This window comes from Triturus cristatus, chromosome 8 (assembly GCF_964204655.1).
Source record: "Triturus cristatus chromosome 8, aTriCri1.1, whole genome shotgun sequence".
In the NCBI taxonomy this organism is placed as follows: domain Eukaryota; kingdom Metazoa; phylum Chordata; class Amphibia; order Caudata; family Salamandridae; genus Triturus; species Triturus cristatus.
The window spans coordinates 641,532,966-641,558,089 of record NC_140591.1 but is presented as its reverse complement, the minus strand read 5'-3'; positions in this window follow the sequence as shown (position 1 = coordinate 641,558,089).

Genomic DNA, 25,124 nt, shown 5'->3' with positions numbered 1-25,124 from the left:
TGATGATTTCCTGTCTGCTCCTCAGATGCCCCCAGCAGCCCAGTGACGGTCAACGCACATGGGCCACTGTTACCTTCCTTTTACAAACCACAGGACAAAAACCGTTAGAGACCGGAACGAAGGAAGGGGGGTCTCAAGGGATGTGTCATTCTCAGTCTCTCGATCTGCTGCCCCTGTGATATACGCAGGTACAGCACGAGCAGGAAGCTTCACAATACCTTAACTTATATCCACGTGTGCTTCACAACTGTGCACAAACCAATACACGAAATGTGGAAACAACATTTCATTTTCTTCATCTCATTGAAGTTAATAAAGCATGTCCGTGTTAAAGCCGCCCCCAGTATTTTCCCGCAAGCTTCAATCTGAAAAAGGAAATTTTTTTGTACATTACCCTACCCGATATTACACCCCAATTCATCCCTATACGTTACACACAAGACCATGTAACCCTTGCAACATCACAAAGGTGGAAAACAAGCTTTTGTTCCAGAAATCGATAACTGATTGGGTGATAAACAACATTATGTAGTGTAAACTAATGTGCATATTACTTTCATGAAAAACTTTGTTGCTTATTGATTAATAAAAAATATTTGAAATGCACACTACATAGGATAAGATCACACGGGCGTAGAGCAACCACACCTACTATTTGCATTTGGAAGGTACTGTTGTAACTTAAAAAAAATAGTCGACTTCTGACCTGCACGTACTGTTGAGGTTTCCAGAAACTGTTAGAATGAACTATGGTGAACTTATGACCTGCATGTTGCAGAAACTGTTGCAGAAACTGTGAAATTGTGACCTGCAGCCTTCTGTTAATGTTACCCAGTATTCCTTTTGAACAAAGCCAGCAGCTCCATGCAAGCTCCCTTTGCCCAAAAGCAAATCTACTTCGCTTCATAAAAGTGAGAGCAAATTTCCTCCTCTCGTTTCCATCAACTGAAGCAAAGGTTTGCTGACAGAGCAGCAACTCTGCATAGATCCTATCTTGCCATAGCAAACTACAATGTCCATGGCGTAGGCACCACGGCTCATTGTTGCAACCGACCCTCGGACATAATCATACCCAGCGCCATGCAAAGCTTCTCAAGAAAAATTGGACGATGCGCCTCCTTCCAATTTAAAGCCCGCAAACATCATACTCACAGAGGCCGCCAATCCTCAACAGACCACAGCATTTTAATTCATGAATGCCAAAAGAAATAGTGCCCCCCGGGACAGGTTGGGGAAGCTTCAGCCCTCCACACTTACATTTTACATATACCTCCAAAAACGTGCTGCTCCTCGGACCGGAGGGGCAGGGAAGACGTGAACCCCCGCCATATCATGATATCTGCTCCAAGGAAATGGCAGTTCCCGTGATAGAAGTAAACACCGCATCATAACTAAACATTGCTAACGGGAACCAGCCTTCCCGGGGGATTAATTAAACAAAGCACTCCACACCGCGCTCCGTTTTTTGTTTTCCTGCAGTGATTTCCAGGCCCGATGCGAATCCCGCAAAAAACATTTAAAAATGTTTCTTTACGTTCCGACTTCCTGTGACACCCCTGAGCACCCTAGGAAGGTTACACTGTTTCTACGCTACTCTCTTCTACTTAACCGAGTCACAAAATGGCTCCCAAGGCTTCCTAGTTTGAATTGTTGGAAGCAAATCCCAGGCAAGCTTGTGCTCGGAACACCTCAGCCAATCAGATCTCACAATTCTCAAATATCAATATCTCTAAATCTATAAATATCTCAAAAACTACTAAACGGATTTACACCATTTAAAAAAAGCGTGCTTTCTGTACCAAGAGCTACCTTTTGGCCAAATTTGGTGTAATTCCGTTCAGCAGTTCGGGCTGTAGCCGTGTCTAAAGTTTCCTCTGGAAATAACATGGAGAATCACCCCCAAACTTTCAAAACAGGAGCTGACCTAAATGAACAATTAGTTTTCAAAATTTCATGAAAATTCGTCAAACGGCACCTAAGTTATTGACAAAACAAAAAACGCTTTTCCTATGGAAACTAGGTTGTAACTTTAACTACCTACTGGCAACCGACAGTAGGTAATATATATGTATGTGTGTATATATATATATATATATTTACATATATATATATATATATATAGATATATATATATTTTTCACCAATTTCCTAAAAGGAATTTTACAACGCACTCACTGGATTTTGCATGCTTCAATGGATTTATTTTCAGGCAGACCGGTTTCAGCATTTCGCCTTTTTCAATGCCTCTGGGTGTTTTACAATCACATTGCCCCCATTTAAATATCCATGTGTGCTTCCCCATTGGTTATGAGAGGCAAGGTCAGGGATGACGGACAATAGTAATAGCAGTTCTATCTGTTTATACGTCCGCCATGTTAGCATGAAAACTTTTTTCTTATTCTCATCTCATCTCATTTTAGGAAATTGGTGAAAAATAATTTAGCGTGAAAGCCACTTTCACGACAACGGCACCCGTCCGTGAGCTGTTCGGCAGTGAGTGGCATTTGATGGGGAATATTTTATGAAATGCCTGAACCACCGCCACTTACCAGCAAGATGACATTCATCAACACTAAGTTGTCATTTACTAAAAATAAAAGGAATCCAGGTACAAAACAGGAACTTGTGGTTTCATCCCTGCGCTGAGTGGAGAACGGCAGGGCGAGGAACATTCTTCAGTGAGCCCCCGTGTGGTGAGTGGAATTCAGCAGGATGTATGAAAGAAAACTGCATGCTCGTTACCACTCAGGGATTGAAATTACTAGAATGGATATTTACGAGCATGCAGCCAAGCTCACTTAGAGATGAGAAAAAGAAAAAAGTTTTCATGCTGACATGGCGGACGTATAAACAGATAGAACTGCTATTACTATTGTCCGTCATCACTGACCTTGCTTCTCACAACCAATGGGGAAGCACACATGGATATTTAAATGGGGGCAATGTGATTGTAAAACACCCAGAGGCATTGAAAAAGGCGTAATGCTGAAACCGGTCTGCCTGAAAATAAATCCATTGAAGCATGCAAAATCCAGTGAGTGCATTGTAAAATTCCTTTTAGGAAATTGGTGAAAAATAATTTTGCGTGAAAGCCACTTTCACGACAACGGCACCCGCCCGTGAGCTGTTCGGCAGTGAGTGGCATTTGATGGGGAGTATTTTATGAACTGCCTGAACCGCCGCCACTTACCAGCAAGATGACATTCATCAACACTAAGTTGTCATTTACTAAAAATGAAAGGAATCCAGTTACAAAACAGGAACTTGTGTTTTGATCCCTGCGCTGAGTGGAGAACGGCAGGGCGAGGAACATTCTTCAGTGAGCCCCCGTGTGGTGAGTGGAATTCAGCAGGATGTGTGAAAGAAAACTGCATGCTCGTTACCACTCAGGGACTGAAATTACTAGAATGGATATTTACGAGCATGCAGCCAAGCTCACTTAGAGATGAGAAAAAGAAAAAAGTTTTCATGCTGACATGGCGGACGTATAAACAGATAGAACTGCTATTACTATTGTCCGTCATCACTGACCTTGCTTCTCACAACCAATGGGGAAGCACACATGGATATTTACATGGGGGCAATGTGATTGTAAAACACCCAGAGGCATTGAAAAAGGCGTAATGCTGAAACTGGTCTGCCTGAAAATAAATCCATTGAAGCATGCAAAATCCAGTGAGTGCGTTGTAAAATTCCTTTTAGGAAATTGGTGAAAAATAATTTTGCGTGAAAGCCACTTTCAAGACAACGGCACCCGCCCGTGAGCTGTTCGGCAGTGAGTGGCATTTGATGGGGAATATATATATATATATATATAGAGAGAGAGAGAGAGATCTATATATATATATATATATATACATTTATATATATATATATATAACATATATATATAGAGAGAGAGAGATATGGATATATATATATATACATTATATACATATATATATATATTCACTGAAAAAACCATAGGTTTCAGGGACGTTATTGAAACAAATTAGTATTTAAAAAAACCTTTAAAATTCACTGAAAAAAACCATAGGTTTTAGGGACTTTATTGTTAGTTGGACATTTCATTCATACAAAACCATAGAAATTCCGCCATTTTAGTTAGTTGAGCTAACTATAACTCTCGCCCCCGCAATGCACTGCTGATGGCATCACATATTACATTATTCATGACATAGTCAGTGACATCACTGATGACATCACTAATGACTTCTCAAATGACATCACCGATTACATTACGTATGGGTTCTTACACAACTGTATGTGTGAATGAGTGATTGTGAGGGTGGCTGTATGGGTGAGTGTGTGCTTGTATCCATGACTGTATAGGTAAGTAAGTATGTGTTAGTATCTGTATGAATAAGTGAGTTGGTGTGTGTATAAGTGTATAGGTGAGTAAGTGGCTGTGTGATTGTATGTAAACATTGGTATGGATGTGTCAAAGGTTTCGAGAATGGCAGTGTGAAGGTTGGAGTGGGTGTATTAAAGGTTACATGGGGTGTGAGTGGCTGTGTCAGAGATTCTGTGGATTATGTCATCAGTGATGTCATTTGAGATGTCTTCAGTGATGTCATCAGTAATGTCACTGAACATGTCATCAGTGATGTAATATCTGAGGTCATAAGCACTGCATTGCAGGGGTGCATGTTATAGTTAGCTCAGCTCTAACTGCAATGCTAATTGTTATCGATAACCTCGGTGTAACCTTTGTTTTTTTAGTTTCTATATTGTTTTAAATTCTATTTCTTAATTGCACATCCATTTTTTGTAAGTGAACTTCTGAGGTTATTGTACTTTCTTTCTACAGTTGGATATTGTGTATTATTTTTACATAATGCACCATTCACTTTTTGACTTCATTTGTGCTTATTAGAAAATATATTATTAGCTAGTTTTATTTTTAACACTTTAGTAAGTTAGAACAACATTGTTGCATTTGCTGCGGAGATTCTATCATCAGTAAATGTATTTCATATACTGAAAAATACACTTAAAGATATTTTTTAAATAAAGTTTAGCTCTAAATATTTAGTGAAATATTGTTTTAACTTTTATTTCTGTAATCAATTTGGAAGAAAGTTCCTTTACAAAATTGTAATCACGACTACCGAAGTCACTGCAATGACGTTGGTAGTCACAAAATGAGTGTGGTTTATACAAAGTGTAAAACATATATATAGACATATTCTACAGTATATTTAACAGTAGAGCTTGGTTTGTGTACTTTTCAAACTCATATTTTTGTAGTGAATTTACAGAATAATCACATTAAAACACTATTTTCTGTCACCGCGAAGACAGCAGAAGTCGTGATGATGTCGGTAATCGCGAACCCTGCAAACACATCATGAAAACAAAGCAGATATTAAATGGCCACCAACACATCCGAAAATAATATGTAAAAAAATCCATTCTGAACATTTCCCTACACATACTACTATATACATACTTCTTTCAAAGCATGTTTAAACTCTAATTTTCAGGCCTATTTTCTGTTTTCGTGGTTATTCTGTGCATCGGGATGACGTATTTAACCTCGACGAGTACGCCTTTTCCATAAAGTGAAAACACATATATGCAAACATATTGAAGTTTTTACACACGGGGGTTTATTACTGTACACTTCAAACTCATGTTTTTCTAGTGTATTTCTAGAACAACCATCTCTAAAACCTTTTTTCCGTTTTCGCAGTGAGTCCGGAGATCATAATGACGGAAGTAATCATGATCCCAGCAGTTACGCCGAGAAGCAGAAAGCAAAAGTAGGAATTCAATAGCCACAACCACATTAAAAAACTATAACTATGTAATTAATTCTAACCATTGCAGTAGATAACTGTAATGAATGCAAATACTCTTAAAAGGTGGTCATATGCTTTATTGGCAACCTCGGGACAGCACAGGCAAGTAGGTGATAGCACGTCCTCAGCTACACCGTAACTGACTCCTGAGTATTCTAATTGACACATACAGAATAAAGAATAACAGAACACCATAAACTCTAAACGCTAGTAGCAGTCTTACTAGAGGTCCCCCCCCTTTCTCAAGAAACTAGGGAAACCACTCAAGGCTTAATTCACAAAGAGACCCACTGGTGTACAAAAAACGTTATACAAGGCCAGTATCTATCATCTAATATTATAATGGCCAGAAGAGTGGGTGGATGGGCCATCAAACTAATACGATTGGTACGGGTGACTGTATAGTCGTTAATTTCAAGGATTCAGAGAAAGCCAAGATGCTAATAGATAGTGAACCCCAGAGCAATTTGAATACTCAAATAAATGCAGTTCCATTACCATACTTTTACCCACCAAGACAGCGTGGGGGTTTCACGCAAGGACAATGGCAAATATCACGAAAGTCAAGGAACCCGATGATTAAAAATAATTTTGGAAATGAGCTGCCTATATATAATAGATCACAAGTTCTGGCAGACTGTCAAAATTTGGAAGAAAATGACTGACTAGAGCAAGATGATAAATTTGAACAAGTCTCCTCCCAAATTAATAGGTCTTTAAATGCACTAACAGCAATACCGGAGGCTTTCTATACAAAACCAACTGTAACCTTAGAAGTAACTCAGCCACAAAACATCACGGGGGCTAAGTATGGGAATGTGCTTTCTTGGAATATAGCGGACATAAGGGCTAAAAGAGGTAATTTATGTTGGGAATTTTTTTTTAGCTTCACATCTTATTGTTGCCCTTCAGGAAACTTGGGAAAATGATTGTTTCTATTTAGACGGTTTTACTTCTTTTCACAAATGTGCTATTCCATCAAGTATGGGCAGAGCGCAAGGAGGGCTACTGCTAATGTTCTCACTTAAGCTTTCCTGTGAGACATGTTTGGTTAACTGTAACTCTCAGAATATTCTGGTAGTGGAAATGTCTTTTAAGGATCGCCCTATGGTGTTAGTGCTAAACTTCTATAATTCCTTCACTAGAGGACATGAGTTGGAACATTTGCAAGACTTAAAAGTTTTCTTGGAACAATATGAGGAGAGTAATTCGGTATATTTTCAAATAATAATTTTGGGGGATTTTAATACTCACCAATGTCTTTCTAACTACTTCCCAAATAAGGATCAGGGGAGCGCAAACCTACCCTTTTATCATTTTGAGCATACATCTGCAGGAAATTTTCTTGAGAACTTTTTAGCAGCCCAAAATTTATGCTGCCTCTCACAATCGGATAATGTGTCCCCAGTACCCACATATATAGGAAATGGCAGAGCTCGCACTATCGATTACGTTTTAATATCTGCGCCTTTAGTCCCTTTTGCTGAGGACCTACTGGTTACGTGGTAAAGTTTAAGTGACCATAACCCGCTTGTGGTAAATATACTGTTTCCTCTCACCAAAGTGGGAGAATCAGCTTCCTCCCTGACAAATACTAATATTAGTATAAAAGACCAGGCACGTAGGCTAAAATGGACAAAGATAATCCCAGAACACTTTTTAACTAATTTGTATACAGTTTGTGCACCTGAAATTAAGCTTTGCCTAGATCCCGTTATGCAGGATAGTGCTACCACAAAAGCCTTCGAGAAAAAAAAAAAAGATCCGTTCAGACCTTACAACTACTGGTGGGTCTAGATATCCGAAGGCCGTAAAATGGTTTAATGGAACATGCTCAGTAAATCATACGGAGCTTATATTGGCTCTAAAAAAGTCTCCAAGAGATAAAACAGAAATTGGATTTAAAAGGAAAGCTTATAAGCTAGCACTTGAAAATAGGAAGAAGGAGTTAAGGGAACAAGCCTGGGACGCCTTACAACAAGCAAGTATTTTGAAAGACAGCGCAAACTTCTGGTCAGTAGTGAATAGTCCATTTCTTGCCGAACCTCCAAATTCAAATACTGACTGTCTTGTCCCAGCAGATAAATGGGTATCGCATTTTGGGAACATCTTTAGTGATGGTAACAGAGGAGCTAAGGGAGGGTGGACAAATTAACATACCACTCTCTTTAAGGTAGAAGAGGTTTACGATGCTATTGTTACTATAGCTAGAGGCAAGGCCCCAGGCCCCGACGAGGTACCGGCTGATTTATACAAAGTCGACCCAAATGTATGGGCAAGTATCTTAACTAATATTTTTAATGCTGGGTGCTTACAGGGATATCCAATGTCTTGGGGGCAAGCAGTTATAGATCCCATTTTTAAAAAAGGTGCCAGGGATGATCCTATATGTTATAGGCCAATTTCACTTTTAGATTTCGCAGCCAAAATTATGGGAAAAGTCATATTAAATCGCATAACGACATGGTTGGATAACCGAAATGTCATCGCTGACCTGCAATATGGCTTTAGACCGGGTAAAGGGACCCTGGACCAATTTTTAAATTTACACCTTGTGATAAGTAAATATACTATCGCAAAAAAAGGGACAATCCATTTTGCATTCATGGATTTAACAGAAGCGTTTGACAGTGTAAACAGATCAAAGCTGTGGTTGATCCTGAGGGATATGGGCCTCGAACCAGAGCTGGTGGACTTTTTATATACTATTGATCAAAATAATTCTGCAGTTGCTAGGTATAATAGTAATGGGGATTTAACATCGACATGGGACGTGAAAAGAGGAGTACGCCAAGGTTGTATCCTGGCCCCTCTCTTATTCACACTATATATAAATAAACTGGGAGACTCCCTAATAGCTAACTGTAGAGGTATCCCTAGATTTGGCAACAAGATGATTCCTGCATTATTATATGCAGACAATACTGTTATTTTAGCAAGAACAGCAATGGGCCTCCAATCTCTTTTAAATGCTTTTATAGTTTTTATGGACTATTTAGATTTATCCACAAATTTTAAAAAATCACATATCATGTCCATTGGCCCTGAAAAGTCCCAAAAAAAGAAAAATAAATATTGTAATGGGATAGAGCTAACAAAGATTCCAACATTCCCTTACTTAGGAGTATTCTTTGATGAAAATGTATCGTGGTGTCCACAAATTGTGCAAAAAAAGAATATTCTTGCATGAATGACAGGGGCCACATAAAATTTTGCAAAAAAAGTGGTGGTCAAACCTATTGCAGCCCTGATGAAAATATATAAAAAAAAATGCGTCCCAACGGCCACTTACGGTAGCGACATTTGAGGATACATAGAGGGGAGGGGCATTCAACAGGAAGAAAATACATTTTTGTGCAAGGTCTTGGCAGTTCCTTTTTCTACTGCCTCTTATATAACACACGATGAACTAGGGATGGGATATATTACAGATCTAATTGCAGTGGCCCCCTTGGTGAGATGGATGAGAATCTGGGCTAGTCCTACTACTAATTTAAATCAAATAATAATCAATGATTGTTTGGCACTAGACAGAGCCAAACAAATCCCTTGGTTTAGATACCTAAAGGATTTGACAGCTTGGTTAGGTCGCCCAGATTTATTCTTAAGCCCCAAACCCATGGACAAAGCTGCTATTAAAAACATAAGATTACAGTTTTTGTCTAAGCGTCAGGGTTTGAGGGAAGAAGAGGCGCTGCAAAAACTATCTGTAAGACGGTACGCTACATTATCTTTGAATAAACAAGTCCAACCTTATTTAGTAAGTGTTAGTAAACCTTTCCATCGTTTTATTCAAACAAGATTCCCTCTACAGATTGCACATTGGCTTTTATCTGTTCGGCTGGGTTTCTCGAAACCCGGCACTTTGGATCCCTGTCATTGTGACAATTTCTCTGAACAGGACATTATCCATTTTGTCTTTTTCTGTGAATATTATGCCTCCCCTACGTAAGAAATTAGTCTTACCACTGCTTAGAAACTGCAATTTTGCACAAGTAAGACCAGCCCTGTTGTATCTCCAGATGCTGGCTTCTCCCATGGTGTGTTTTGGAATGGCTAGCTTTCTAGTTGGGGCCATTAGGCGTAGGAAAAAAATCATCTTTTCAACTTGATTTTATGGTGTTTAGTATCAAATGTGTTCACATTTTTTAAGATCATTTCAGCTCCCGAAAATCTTTCTATTGTTTTCAGTATTTTATAAAATGTTTTATCTGTAGGTAGCATAGGCCTTGGTACCCGATATGGATGTTAAAATATGATGGGTTTGTAATCTAATGTTGTTAAAAAGTGGATTCTCCAAATGATGACAGGAAAGGAGCAGGCATTTTGGATATTTATTGTAAGATATCAGGATAAACAGCTCAGCCACCCAACTGCCACTGGCTCTCCTCGCATCTGAGGCTCAAATTCTAAGCATCTACCAGAGCCATTACACCATTCTAGAACACAGGGATGTCACTAGGCAGCATGGGGAGCTAAGAGAGAAATGCTCATAACAATATGAGACTAAGCAACATTACAACACATCTCCCTCCGTTGCTTTATAAAAAAAAACACAAACACAGTACAAAGTAGTGATAAGAATTAGGGCGTGTCAGAATGAAAAACAACACTCCTTACCGAAATACAAAGTCTAATTCAGACAATGTAGTCACCCAAATATGCAGGGGCATGCCTATCCCTTAGAGGTTTCACGACTGCTTCAGGGACGACCTTTTTACTGTTACGACGAGGACCATCAATCACACATGGTCGGTCTTGCCACACACAGCAACTCTGCCTAAATTCCAGATTCTGTGGTCTGACGTTTTACCAGCATTGCTAAACTTTCTTATGACTTTTAATGGTTTAGAGAATTTAGCACCTGAAACACAGAAACCAGGTTTTCTAATCCTGACATAATCACCCACAGCAACACAGGTGGTTTTAACCGCATGTCTTGTGTAGTAATTTTCCTTACTCAGCTGACATTTACGATCTTCCCTATCCCTCCATGAGGAAATATCGGGGAAAATTCCCACGTCGGAGAGAAGTTTATTGACCCAAGGGGGTTCAAGGAAGATATCAGCTTCTCTCCCACGAAACAACAGGAAGGGTGTTTTCTTGGTTGTTGTGTGAGGTGCAAAGCGATATACACCCACACTCCTCAAAACTTCATCTTTCCAGTTTAGCCCACTCTGCTTAGCTAAAGAAATTGTCTCTTTCAATACCTTGTTGAATCTCTCAACAGCTCCATTTGACTCTGGATGGTACAAAGCACATCTTTTATGTATGATCCCACAGTCAGAAAGGAAATCTTTCATTTCTTTGGAGACCAGCTCGACCCCATTATCTGTGAGTAATGTCCCAGGGATACCTTCTTTAGATATTTACTCTTTTAAAAATTCAATCACAGATTTAGTATTAATATTACGTACAAAAGCTATTTCTGGCCACCTCGAATACAGATCAATTGCAACAATAACAAACATATCAAGCCCATCACCATGCACCGGTCCCAAGATGTCAAGGGCTATATCCTTCCAAGGACCAGTGGGGCGAGTTCTTTTTTCCATTGGTTGTTTCCTAACTTTCAAACTTTTTTCACTAAGAGAACACTGAACGCACTCCCTTACCAGACGCTCAATCTGGATATCCATCCCTGGCCACCAGTACGTTGATCTCAGCCTCTCTTTGGTTTTCGAGATCCCCAAATGTGCCTCATGTGCCAGATCCAACAATTCATTTCTTAGAACTAGAGGTGGGACTAGCCGGTTACCTCTCCACGGCACACCCTTGCCACAAGAGAGCTGGTCCCTTACTGACCAAAAGTCTTTTTCATCTAACCCCTCTTGTTCCTTGTGGTGCCAACCGACATGAATGAGTTTAAAAATCTTTTGAATTACCTGATCTTCTTGGCAGGCAGAAGACCAGTGCTGTTGAGAGATGACCTTGTAGTCAACACCGCACACGAAATCATGCGCATGACTAAAGTCAGGATCACATTGAGTATCAGAGAGGGTCGCAGGAACTAACCTTGATAAGGCATCTGCCATAAAATTTTCTGAGCCAGGCACATGTTTGACAGAGAAATCAAAACCTTGCAAACCAACAACCCACTTAGAAATTCTGGGAGAAATTGAATCAAAACCTTTGCTAGTTAGTACTTCGCACAAAGTCTTGTGATCAGTCCTAACCACAAAGGAGGTACCCCGAAGAAATTTCTTCAATTTCTTTACAGCCCAGTAGACTGCAAGGGCTTCCCTCTCGATTACAGAGTATCTAGACTCTGCATACTTTAAACTTCTCGAAATAAACATAATGGTGTTATCTGGATCTGTTCCCCTTTGATATAAAACAGGAGCTAAGAGAGAAATGCTAATAACAATATGAGAATAAGGAACATTACAACACATGTTTTAATATATTTTGTTTTTTTTGTATTTGAAACTCCTTAATCATGAGGATGAATATGTGTTACTTTTAAGATTTGACTGCATTTCATGCTTTACATAAAACATGTACTGTATGCTTAGCAAAGTTTTATGCACTTTAATTCTGCTTGCATATTTGCACACTGAACCCTGTTTACAAAGCTTCTTTCTTACATTTGGATTTTTATGAGCAGGCCACCAAGTTAATATTATGATAGGCCTTTATAAATGAAATGTAATTTTGAATGTGATGTGTTCTTTAATGACATTAAGTTGCAGAATAAAGCATTTTTGACTGACTGACTGAGTTCCTCATTAAAATTACTAAATTTACATGTAATGGAAAGTTTACGTAAGGCAGATACATAATCCTCAACGGACTCATGTTTTTCCTGTTTCCTTTGGAAAAAAGCGTGACACATAACAGCAACACACACTGTGGGTGAAGAGTGTTCATCTAAATCCAATAAGGCAGCTTTAAATACGTCAATATCACCGGATCTTTCTTTTTGCTGCCATTCACCAAAAACACGAAGACCTTCTGAACCCAGACAGTACATTAAAAGCCTTTTTGTTCTTTCAGGTGAATAAGTTCCACTGCAATCTTCGATATTAGCAATATAGTTCAAAAAATATTCTTTCCACTCATTCCACTGAATGATAAGTTCACCAGGAGAAGACAGAATTCTTTTGGGGTAGAAAGATGTAGAGCAGATTCCTTGCTTGGAGTTACTTCTCTTTGAGATGGTGCCGCTGGGGTGGTCATTATCAATGTTTAAAAGAGTCAAAAGCAGGATAAATATAATCAAATACTCACTGTCTGGTTGAAATATTTTTTTTAAATGGTAAAGAATGCTTCCGACGCACTCCTGTTGTTATGATGGGTAATGCTTTTCTGTCTGGCAAAGTTCTGTATTCACTGAGGCTTAAAATTAATGAAGAGTCAATTTCCAAGATGGTGTCACGTCAGGGTCATGACCAGCGCGATGACGTTAAAGCGCTAAATCACGTACCCTAGTGACGCGAGGAACAGAACTCCGGTGAGACAGCAGCTCGACGGGAAGGCAGCTCGAGTCTCCGCAGCATTGAAGGTAAACAAGGCGCGTGAGAGCACTTAACTGCCGCCAATCGAGCGTTTGAGGACGAGTTGAATTACACAGGTATTTCTTGAAAAAAACCAATAGATTTTTGAGTCCATGATCGTCCGCTCACCCAAAGGAGTAGGAAGTCGTAAATGAAGATTAAATTAAATACGCGATGCCTTGGATTCTTCAACAGCCAGGTTGACCTTGACCTCTTGAGAGTAGATTGATCCAATAATTATTTCTGCGTGGATTCTTCGAGGTTACCAGTAATCGTCGCCAAATTTGTAATGAATACAAATACTGTTAAAAGGTAGTCAAATGCTTTATTAACAACCTCGGGACAGCACAGGCAAGTAGGTGATAGCACGTCGTCAGCTACACCGTAACTGACTCCCGAGTATTCTAATTTACACATACAGAATAAAGAATAACAGAACACTCTAAACTCTACACTCTAAGATCTTATTAAAGACATATCACTACAATAACTCACTATATGATTAAGGATAAAAACATTTATCACTATCTCAATATCTCTATACTAATGCATATTAATGATTCATTAATATTTTTTTTAGATTTTCACCAATATATTCGCAACAACATTAATATTTGTGATGTCACTGAGATGGTACACGGGGGCCTCGCTAGCGGTCATGGCATCACTACGATTATCACACATAATTTAAAAAATCACTTTTGGACACTTGTGTCACTAACATACCCATTTCTCAACCATGAGGTAAGTGTCACCACCCTCAACCCTCATGTGGGCTTTCACACAGATTTTCAGCCCTGTGAACCATTCCTGATGGATTAAATAGCAGCCGACATTTTCTGTTTAGAGCATTCCCGTTGGCGTGTGCATTCAGGATTCATCACAAAACTATGGCAAAATATCCGCTGCCAGAAATATCCCTATAATTTTAAACTTACATTTCTCAACAACTACTGAATGGATTAACATCAAATACGCAAAAGGCACTTCCTTGAACCGACATCTACCTCCCTGGCAAATTTGGTGTAAGTCCATTCTGCGGTTCGGGCTGTAAGTGTGGCTAAAACTTCCAATGGAAATGAACATTACAAACGCAAGCCTTTTTTGTACACCAAATTCTTAGTCCCCAGTACATGGATCACCCCCAAATGTTCCATAACATAGTACCCACTATGACACTTTTGGGGGAAAATTCGATGCAGATTGGTCAAACAACACCAAAGTTATAGACAAGTCAAAAATGCTTTTCCTAAGGAAACTAGGTCCTAACTATAACTACCTACTGGTAACTGCCATATATATATATATATTTTGCACCATTCCAAACTAATGTAAAACTACACCATGGTGGGACGAGACATTGTTTTCTGAAAATTAAGAATAATGGCAGGTTTATTGTAAGTGTCATATATGCCAAAGAAACATCTGGGATTATTTCTTAGGTGCTAACATTTCATAGAAGTGTTTTTTAAACTAATAGGGAGTAGTCATGAAACGAAAATAATTTTAATAACATCACTGTATATCCAATTTTCTATCACTACATGACAGCAGGTGTGCTTTAGGGGTGAAAATTAGGATCAGAGTGATGGAAGAACGTTACCAATTATTTCATTTAACAATAGCTCCAAGGGACAGCCAGCATGTCTAGCAGTTGTTTTAAAGGCCATAGCTTTAGTCTTCACAAGAATACACATTTATCAAAAAAGCTTTCATAGTGAGACTGAGAAATATCTGTACCTGCATGCTTTCTCAGATAAGAGACTGGGCTCCAGAAACACGTCGTAATAATCTTGATTTGATTAAGTTTTACCTGAAAAATAAACCTACACACATTTGGAATGTTTTGCTGCTTCCAGTATTTGGAGGTTGAAAAATGGCATCATATTTGATGAAACCGGAACATGTTTCTAAAGAATATTTCATTATCTCCTACTAATATATGGCAGAGCATGTTCAGAAGCACAGATAATAAAGATCACAATATGCTTTCCAGTTAAAGTAACACCTAGTGTATCAAGCATTTTGCTATGGTTCATTCCAACAAGGACGGCGTTTAGATCTTTGCCGTTTGTACAACGGCACGAGCTTATGTTTAAAGGATTGTTTTTCCTTTCGGGAAATAATGGTTTGTCAACTAATTCGTCTTGGTTTTGGAGGATAGACAGAGCTCACTTTGCTATTTACTTTAAGAATGTCAAGTATATTTTGTGATCTATTTTGAAGTGAACGCTTATTATTTCATCCCTATGGCAAACACATTTTCAAAATACCGCAGACCCTTTGACATTTGGCAAAAATGCTGAGGTGAAGACTTCTCTTTGCTATGAACATCCTCCAGCCCACACAGTGAAAAAAAATGTAATTGTTGATTTTTTTGCGATTATTGACTCACCCTCATTGTATGTTACTCTTTTAGTATTTTCCCAATTATTTTACTCCACTCTGCCCATTTTCATAATATTTTTTAAATCACTCATTTTGTTGCAGTTGAATTTTTCTCAAATTTGCCTCTTTTCATGAATATTATTCAGCATCGCTATCTGATTTGTACGCTAGTGCAAACTTTGAGAACAATGTTGCTGTTTTTCACATTCTCCTTCATTAATGTGTGAAATACATATGTAGAAAACGTCATAATCGGTTTCAGAAGTGCTGGATCAATTTTCGTAATAAGGGTACTAGCTCTTAATATTCAATCATCAAATCTTTCGGGGCTGTAAAGAAATTCCAGATGTGACATACAGTAGTGTACCAAATGAAAAAATGCGTGTAAGTATCCAAACATTATTTGCAGTTCTCTTAGGTCTAGAAAACAATGGGGTATATTTAAAAGAACTACCGCTAAGTAGTTTTGACGTTGCTTAAAGGCAATTTTTTACGGCTGCCGATCAGCAAATCCGAACTCTATGTTTAAAACGAATTTACAAGACGTCGCTACATGGCATCAGGTTTAACTAGCTGCTGGGAAAAGTGTCACCAATATTAGCGTCAATGCGATTGAAAAATACACATTAGTGTTAAAAAAGTGACTGCCGGCCAAGTACCGGCAAAAAAATTCACATAAGTCAACCCAAAGTCACTTCTCAGACTCTAGAGACAAAAAGAGCTGACAAATATACTTGTAAGGGAAAAAACCCCACCGAAATGCAGAATGGAGCAGCCAGGACCAAGTTCAGCACAGGTCAACAACACCCCTAAGCCTCCTAACAGCCAGGATGACCAGCCAGAGTCAGGGCCGGACTGGCTACCGGGCGTTTTGGCATGCTGCCGAGCTATGGGCTGATGTCACTGCAGTGGGGGCTAATTTCGTTGATGGAGACCTGCGTGTGCTTTGAAATCAACAAAGTAAAACGAATTTCGTTCAGCACACGCAGGTCCCCATCAACGAAATCAGCCCCCAGCTCGGCAGCATGCCAAAACGCCCGGTAGCCAGTCCGGCCCTGGCCAGAGTCCCAGGGGAAGAGGAAAGGTAGAATCAGGGCCTCATTTATTAAAAGTGTCACATCGCTGGGAAAAGACAGTGATGCAGCACTTTTCAGTGCACCATCCTTGCAACACCATGGAGGCCAATGCCTGGAAGTGCGCACAGTCCCCAGGGCTGTGCCAAACGTGTGTGACAGTAGCACCGTGACTTTGCGCTTAAGAGGGCCCTGCTGCATCCTCTGCTTCAGGAGGTTCCCCATCGGACTCAGCGGAGATTGCTATACCCAGGCTTGTGAAACCTGGTCTGGCTGAGGCTCGTGCTGGCAGAGTCACAGATTCAGAGAGAGCGTGGAAGATTGAGCCCCTGTGTCAATGTCCAGGTGAGGGTAAGGTGTATGGGGAGCGGAGGGGGCCCAGGCCTAGTGCCTGTGGGTGGTGCACACTGTGCCCTGAGCAATCCCTGCACTGCGGCAGACGCACATCACCAAGGACACTGCACAAGACTGGTGGGGGACTCCACTAACTGGCTCAAGTCACCAATATTAGGCAATGGTATGAGAGGGTGCAAGGGGCATGGAGTTGATTTGGGCCCAGGCCCCTGCGCACCCAGCTTGATCCCCCGTTACTTGCTGGGACACTGGGGAACATGAAATCTGGTCGACACTGTTAGATATGAGGAGGCAACTAGGTGGTGCTGCCCCCTGTTAGTGCACACAGGGGATTTACTTGGGTGCTGCCTGTACAAAGATTCCTGGCTAGCATACACCTGACTGGAGGAGAGGGGCCAGTTGGCCACACTGCACTGCACCCCATGTCATACATAGTGCCTGGGCATCTGGTTCAATGATGGACCACCTGCACATGGGCAATGTTGACACCTTGCTGCTCGTCTATGTCAGTGGACTGAGTGACTAGGGGTTGTTGGCAGCAGTTGTAGGTGACAGCAGACGCCCTGTACTTGCAGCTGAAGAGAAAATAGGTACCTCCCTCGAAAAAATGTGCACTTCTCTTGAGGGCTTCATCCAAAAATTCACAGTCGACTTCACCTTAGAGTGCGCAGATCATCACAAGCTGACTGACAATATACACGACATTGAGCAAGAACTGGTTGAAACCTACCTTATTACCTGGATCGCAGCATTGGAGGTACAGCAGCTAATGGCATCCGTGAAGTCACTAGAAAGAGGAGCGGAGGATGCGGAGGGCCCTTCCTGGTAGAACAATGTGCAGGTGTTGGGTCTGCCCGAGGAGCAGAAGGAACTGATGCAGTGGCATATACTGAAACATGGTTGCATGACCTACTGCCAGCAGGTGCACTCTACTCATTCTTTATTGTGGAGGGGGTCCAACGAGTGTAGCCAGCTGTCTGCTGCCTGGGACAGGTCCTATGCCCTTTCTCTTCCACCTCCTAGAGTGATCGAGAAGCTGTCCTGAGAGAGGTATGCAAGCTGGGGGAGGTGAAAGTGGATAACACCATAGTACTTTTATTTCCTGACCATGCCACAGTGGAGCAGAGGCATAGGGGGTCATTTCGAATGGTTAAGCAATGCTTCATAGAGTTCGGAATTAAATACTCCCTTCTCTTACCAGCAAGGCTGCGAGTGGTCTTAGATGATAACCCACGATTCTGTGATGCCTCTGGACAGGTCTGGACCTGGCTGGAATCTTCTGGTTGCCAGGTGCAGACAGGGAGTGAAGGGTTGGAGCAACAAGCTGTAATTTGTGGAGCCATTCACATTGGTAAGCACAGAGGGAGCAGGTGTCCCTCGGCACAACTACAAGCCCCCCCCAATCTTGTGCTGGTTATAGAAGAGAGGCGGAAGGTGCTACATTCCGCGGCGATGATGCGCGATTGTACTCATATACAGGATGCCAACACTTCACCTGAAAGCTTACCTAGCGACAATGTCTCCACTGCGACATGGCCATCAGGTGAGGTATCCGGGTGTCCCCAAGATGTGACTTCTCTGACAGCAAATGACAAAATTTATGGTTGACTGGGTGTGTCTCTCCTTCTTCCAATGTCCCAGACAGCTCTGGAGAGTCTCTGGCATACTGCCATTCCCGGACTCCAGCTTCCTGTTGCTGACGTTCTGGTCTACCCAGGTCAGCACTTAGTGGGAATCAGGTCCAGTCGTCACCCAAAGGGAACAGAGTAGTTGTTCAGGTGAGTGACACATGACAGGGGTGGTGGTGGTGTTCTCTTTGGTGCTCCTAGCTGCAATGGCAGGAGGTCATTGGCGTTCTTGATCTTCCCAAGGATGAATTGTGGAATTTCTTCTATTACAAGGCTAGCAACCATTTTGAACCACTGGAATGTCACTTTTTTATGTTCTGGTGGCACAATGTGCCACAGCATATTTACGTGGCTTTTCATGGCCTTGTAAATATGAGCCCCTTTTGTGCATAAAATTGCGTGAAAGGGGTGTTCCATGGGTGTTGCTGTCGGCGTTTCCACCCAAAACCCATGGAATCTGAAGCATTCCCAGATTTACAAGAAACCATAAACATGGAAATGCGTCAAAGTCTAACACCACCCCAAGGGTGGCGCTTGGGAGGTGCTACGAGGATTTTTTTTTCCTCCTCTTTTTTCCTTTTTCTATGAGTACAGCATCCTGCAGCACACATAGAAAGAGGAAATCACCTGGATTAATTGACATGTGCAGGAAGGTGTCGCTTCATGCACAACTTCAAGCAGCTCCGCAACGCAGGCACCCTAGCACCATGGGGCAAGGGTGCCTGCATTGGTGCATGGCAGCTATTGTGCGCCAACACAGGGGACAAAGACAGGAATGCCCACTATCTTATTTAGAGGGCACATTCCTGCCCTTTTGTTTTGTCACTGGGAAGAGCAGCAAGATTCCTTGCAGCACTGTCCAGCACCAAAACCTTTTAAAGGAGGCCCCAAGTGTGTTTGCACCATTTTTAAGACCAGCTAATTTCTGACTTTAAGAAACTGCCTCTAATGATTCGCGCGAGCGAGCAAATTAAGATGACAGCCCCCGTGAGCTCCTTATCACGTCTGCCCAATTTTCGACAAAATTAAAAGATAATATGCTGTTTTTTACCTTCAATGGAAGGTAACAGCTTCTTGAAGCCTCAGCTTCCCAGTAAGGTGCTTGTTTGCCCTTTTTGCATGGTGCAAGGTATGCATTTGTTCTTCAGCTTCCCCACCGGTCTTCTGGAACAGGAACAGCCGAGTTTTGTAGTCAGGGGGGTGTAGCAACATTCAGGAAAGGGTGAAGCTGTGGCCTAGTCACTCCCACAGTCAGATTTAGCTGTTGCACCTCCTTACTCTGACTGACTTTCCTTGCCATACTTACTTTCTGCAATTTATAGTAGATTCTACTGCACAGTTTTAATTTAGGGAAATATGTAGGGCAAAAACACACAGGTTCAACATAATAAAAGGAAGCAAAATATTTCTCAACCTCCAGTTAAATCAAAATTGGTGGAATCTAATGAACCTTCCTTGGCTCTACTATTGGATGAAATTCAAGCTATTCATTACAGCACAGATACCATTGCCTCTGATATTAAAAATATACGAAAAGACATGGCTAGTCTATCTATGAAAACATCTGACAATGCAATTAAAACTCAGGATATTAAAGCTAAAAGTGACAGTTTTGCACCTATTGTGGCAAAAATACCTGCTAAGTCTAATCTTCTTCTTGAATTGGAAAACCGTAATAGACAGTATGATTTACGTATTTTTAATTTTCCAAAAGACGTGGAAGGTAACGATTGTAGATTATACTTGGATAATTTGATACCGGGCTTCTTACGTCTAAAGTTTCCTGAGAAGTTCAAAATTGATAAAGCTCACAGGATTCCTTCTCATCGCAATCCTTACCAAAATAAACTGCGACAAATGATTTTTAAAGTTTTATGTCCTCATCATTTAGTGATGATAAGAAAAGCAGCACATTAAATTCCTTCCTCAAGGCAAACAACATTTTCATACATCAGGACTTTAAAAAAGAAACTGTTAAAATTTGGAAAGACTTTTCTGACCTCCGACCACAATTGCGTCTTTACCCTTTGACTATGCCGATTTGGAAAGACAGTTTTTCAAAGTCCTTTCCACACCCTGAAGACCTTTGCCATTTTTTGGATCAGCAACCACAGATTCCCATGGATACACATGAAGCTGCTGCCTGAATATAAAATGTTATGGTTTTTTCCGGCTAACCTAGTTGTAAAACTTTTCGCTAGGCACTATTGGTCCGGTCATGCTTACTAAGCGTGTGTGCATTTTTACATTGTTATTAATGTTTAAATGTTGTTCTTTTTTATGTTTGTATGTATCTTTATTTTTCCATTTTTCTTGTTGTTCATTATTAGAGCTACTTTTCATCTCTTTCCGTTTTCATTTTTTTGCATCTCTTCTCTCTTCTCTGCATTCCCTTCATTTTTTTTCTTCAATATGGCTAATTTCACTAAAATTAACATTATATCCTTAAATGTTTTTTAAGGTTTAAGACATCCTGTGAAACATATCAAAATGTTAGATTATTTACAAGGTTATAAGGCAGACATTTGTTTTTTTGCAAGAGACGCACATTGATGATACAGTTCTAGATTATATAACAAAAATGGGTTGGTACTGTTATATCTTCTCCTGCTGTTCATAGGAAAAATGGTGTTGCTATCCTTTTTGCAAAACACCTACATTTTCAAATACTGAGCAAATCTTCAGATTCCGAAGGTTGGTATATTATAGTGAAACCACAAACATTTTTTTTTTTTTAAATATTTTTTTTTATTGAAGTCCAAAAATTACAGTACATTAAGTCCATTAAAACCAATACATCCATCAAAAAAGACCAATCTACCTTGAGGCAGACATAAAATTTCCACATGTTCCTATATAATACACAAAGCTCTAAAAGGTCAGGGACACATACACACAAAAAAAGCAAAAAGTAGTTTTTTAACCACATACATAAGGTAATAGCCCCTCCCAATCTCAGTCAAAATACGTAGCCCATATTTTTCCAAACTTGGTAAGACCTCCCACATGTAATGCATAAGTGCGTTCACTTTTTCTAACTGCTTTCATTTTATGGGTCCATTCCAGGACAGAAGGGATTGCATCGGTGCGCCACCTTTGTAATAAAAGTGATCTAGCTACTGCCATCGCAATATATAAAAATGTAACCAGATGATGAGAAAGGGAAAGGTCAGGATCAAAACCAATAACAATTAACAAATCACTCACTGCTAATTGAGTTCCACATTCGATTTCCAAATGGCAAAAGATGTCCTTCTAGAACTTCTTAATCCTGGGGCATTGTAACATTATATGCGACCAATTGGCTAAAGGATAATTAATACAGTGAAAGCAGTGTGGTGAATGATTGGCATACATTTTCGAAAGAGAGACAGGGGTTCGGTAAAGTTGCCATTTGCTAAAAAAAAGCATCCTACGCCAATTCGCACCCCTAGGCGTACTGAAATTAAGATTATTGATAGTTGACCACAAGTTAGCAGAAATTTCTAGGTCTTCACAGTCCATCCATTTTTTGATAGCCTTCTGCCCAAGATCTAGGGCCCTAACGCAGGCTAAGCGCTTTTTCCTTGCCCCAGGTTTCCTGCCAGATGCATCTTCTAAAAGTTTGTTGACTAGCTGATGTTGTTCGTTAATTTGAGAAACATCTAGCTCAGCAAGGAATTTATGGAAGATGTTATATGACCCCAAAAGAATAAAATCATTAACAATTAACTGTGCCATTTCGATCGTAGTCAGCCATTTTCCATTCCTTTGGAAATCTGAGACCTTACCAAATCCTACCGATGCCCATTTTAAGACGAGTTCTGAGGATTGTGTGATCCCTGCTAGTGGTAAAATGTCAACTAGTAAAGTGGTTGAGTTAATTACAGGAATGGAATATCTTTTATAAAGCGCCTGTCGTTTTTTTAAAAACCAGTGAAGGCACTTATAACGAACCCACTTAGGGGATCGGAAAATAGACAATGGAGAATGGATTTGACTTTCCTTACACATTAATTCCATGAAGCTATTAATAATAAGATTTGACTGTGGTTGAGATTTAAATCTAGATAAATACTGTGCAAAATAGGCATAATAATCCCTGAGATTCGGGAGGGCTAGACCTCCTTGATCCCGTTCTTCATATAAAGTGCTAAGTGCAATGCGTGATGATTTTTTTGCCCAGAGAAAAGCTGTAAACATAGACTCTACTTGGGTAAAAAAGGAACCTGATAAAAAACAAGGAATGGTTGAAAACAAGAAGTTAAACAGAGGAAGAACAGACATTTTAATCAAGGCTACCCAGCCTAAAATGGATAGTGGCAGAGAATTCCAGCGTGAAAACAAAGCCTGAATTTTTCGAAGAAGCAGTAGAAAATTCAGATGATATAAATCAGAAACTCTTTCAGAGAAAAATACCCCAAGATATCTTTTAGGATTTCAGTTTTCCTTTTATTAATGCGATACCCTGCTAAAGCCTCAAAGTCCTCAAAGACCTGGAAGACTTTAGCCTGAACCTCTATTTCCGGTTTAATAATGAGCACGATATCGTCGGCGTATAGTTTCAGTTTCGCCATAGATGGGATAGGGGGACGAATATCAGCATAGTTCCTTATAGCTATCGCCAATGGTTCGATAATAAAAACAAACAAGACCGGTGATAAAGGGCACCCTTGTCTTGTGCCTCGTTTTACTTTGACCTGCCCGGCCACCGAGTTGTTGACAATTACATTGGCTTCAGCATTATTGTATAAATTATAAATCAGGGTCGTGATCTTTGAGGAGATGCCAAAGTGATCTAGAATCTTAAACAATGTTTCCCACACAACAAAGTCAAAAGCCTTCTCGGCGTCTAATATAAGGACTATCGCGGGTATCCTCTGGGTATCAAAATAGTCCAACGCCTCCGATAAATAATGTGTGTTGGATGCTAACTGCCTCCCGGTGATAAAACCGTTCTGGTCCGAATGTATCAATTGCACTGCGTGATGATTAAACCGAAGTGACAACAATTTAGTAACGATTTTATAGTCTGAGTTTAACAACAACGTTATCGGGCGATAAGAGTTCGAATCTTCACTGTTCTTGCCTTTTTTCAGAAAACTAACTATGTTGTCTTGTCTAAAGGACTCTGGTATTTCCTCCCCCTCGAGCATAGAATTCGCCAAACGAAGGAAAAAGTCCGCCACTGAACTAAAAAAAAACTTTAAAAAATTCAGGCGGAAACCCATCCGGGTCGCAGGCCTTGCCATTAGGCAAATTCTTGATGACACCCTCCAACTCTTCCATAGTGAAAGGACTTTCCATAGAAAGTTTCTCTAAATATGAAAGTGTTGGGGGGCTGTTGTTCTGCAAGAATCCTTCTAGTAAGATCATATCCACCATCTGATGTTGACCATAAATGTGCTCATAATGCCGTAGAATTATTTCCCCAATTTTAATTGGGTCATCTATACGTAAGGCAGTTAAGGGGCATTTCAGTGCCTTGATCTGATTTGCAGCGGCTTGCTCCCTAGCCTGCCAAGCTAAAAACCTGCTCGTAAAAATACTTTCCTCATACGTTTTTGGGCGATATTGTTGATATGAGGCTTCACTCTGAGTGCATGCTTAGCCTGCTCCAGCTGACGCTGATTAGACACAGAGGGGTTACTAAGAAAAGCCAAATAGAACACTTGGATCTTCTGCTCCAAGATTCTCCTACCTTCTCTAACTTTTTTAACAATTTCTGCATCTTTTCCAATAATTAACCAACGAATGAAGGCCTTAAGTGTGTCCCAGACCACACTTAGAGGTGCAGATTCAATATTTCGTGATAAAAACTCCTTAATCTCTGTCCCAATAAAGCCCACCCAGTCCTCTTCATTAAAATATTGTCTGTTCAACGACCATTGTTTAGGGGACCTAGCGCAGTTTCCTAAGAATAGCTCAAGTACCAACAAGGCATGATCAGAGAATCCGTTATATAGAAATCGTTGCTGGCTAAAACTCAACTTCCGCGAAATAAAAAAAAAATCAATGCGTGAAGAAGAACGAAATCTATCTGACCAACAAGTATACACTATTTTGGTTGGAAAGGCCACACACCATGGATCTAGTAGATCCAAGATTACTCCATAGTGTTGCAAGGTTCTTAAGGATTTGGGTTTCAGCTGCTTTTTATCCTGCACTGACAAATCTATTTTAGGATTCATTAGGATATTAAAATCGCCCCCCACAACCAATTCCCCAGGAACCTGAATTAGGGACTGACAAAGATCCTCATAGGGCTTAAAATTGTCCTCAACCGGGGCATAAATGCTGACAAAGGTTATCTGTCTCTGTCTTTGGCTGAGAGAGCAGGTAACCCAGCACCAGCGAGCCCATGCAGATCTTTATCAAAATTAACAACCTCCGCATTAAGTT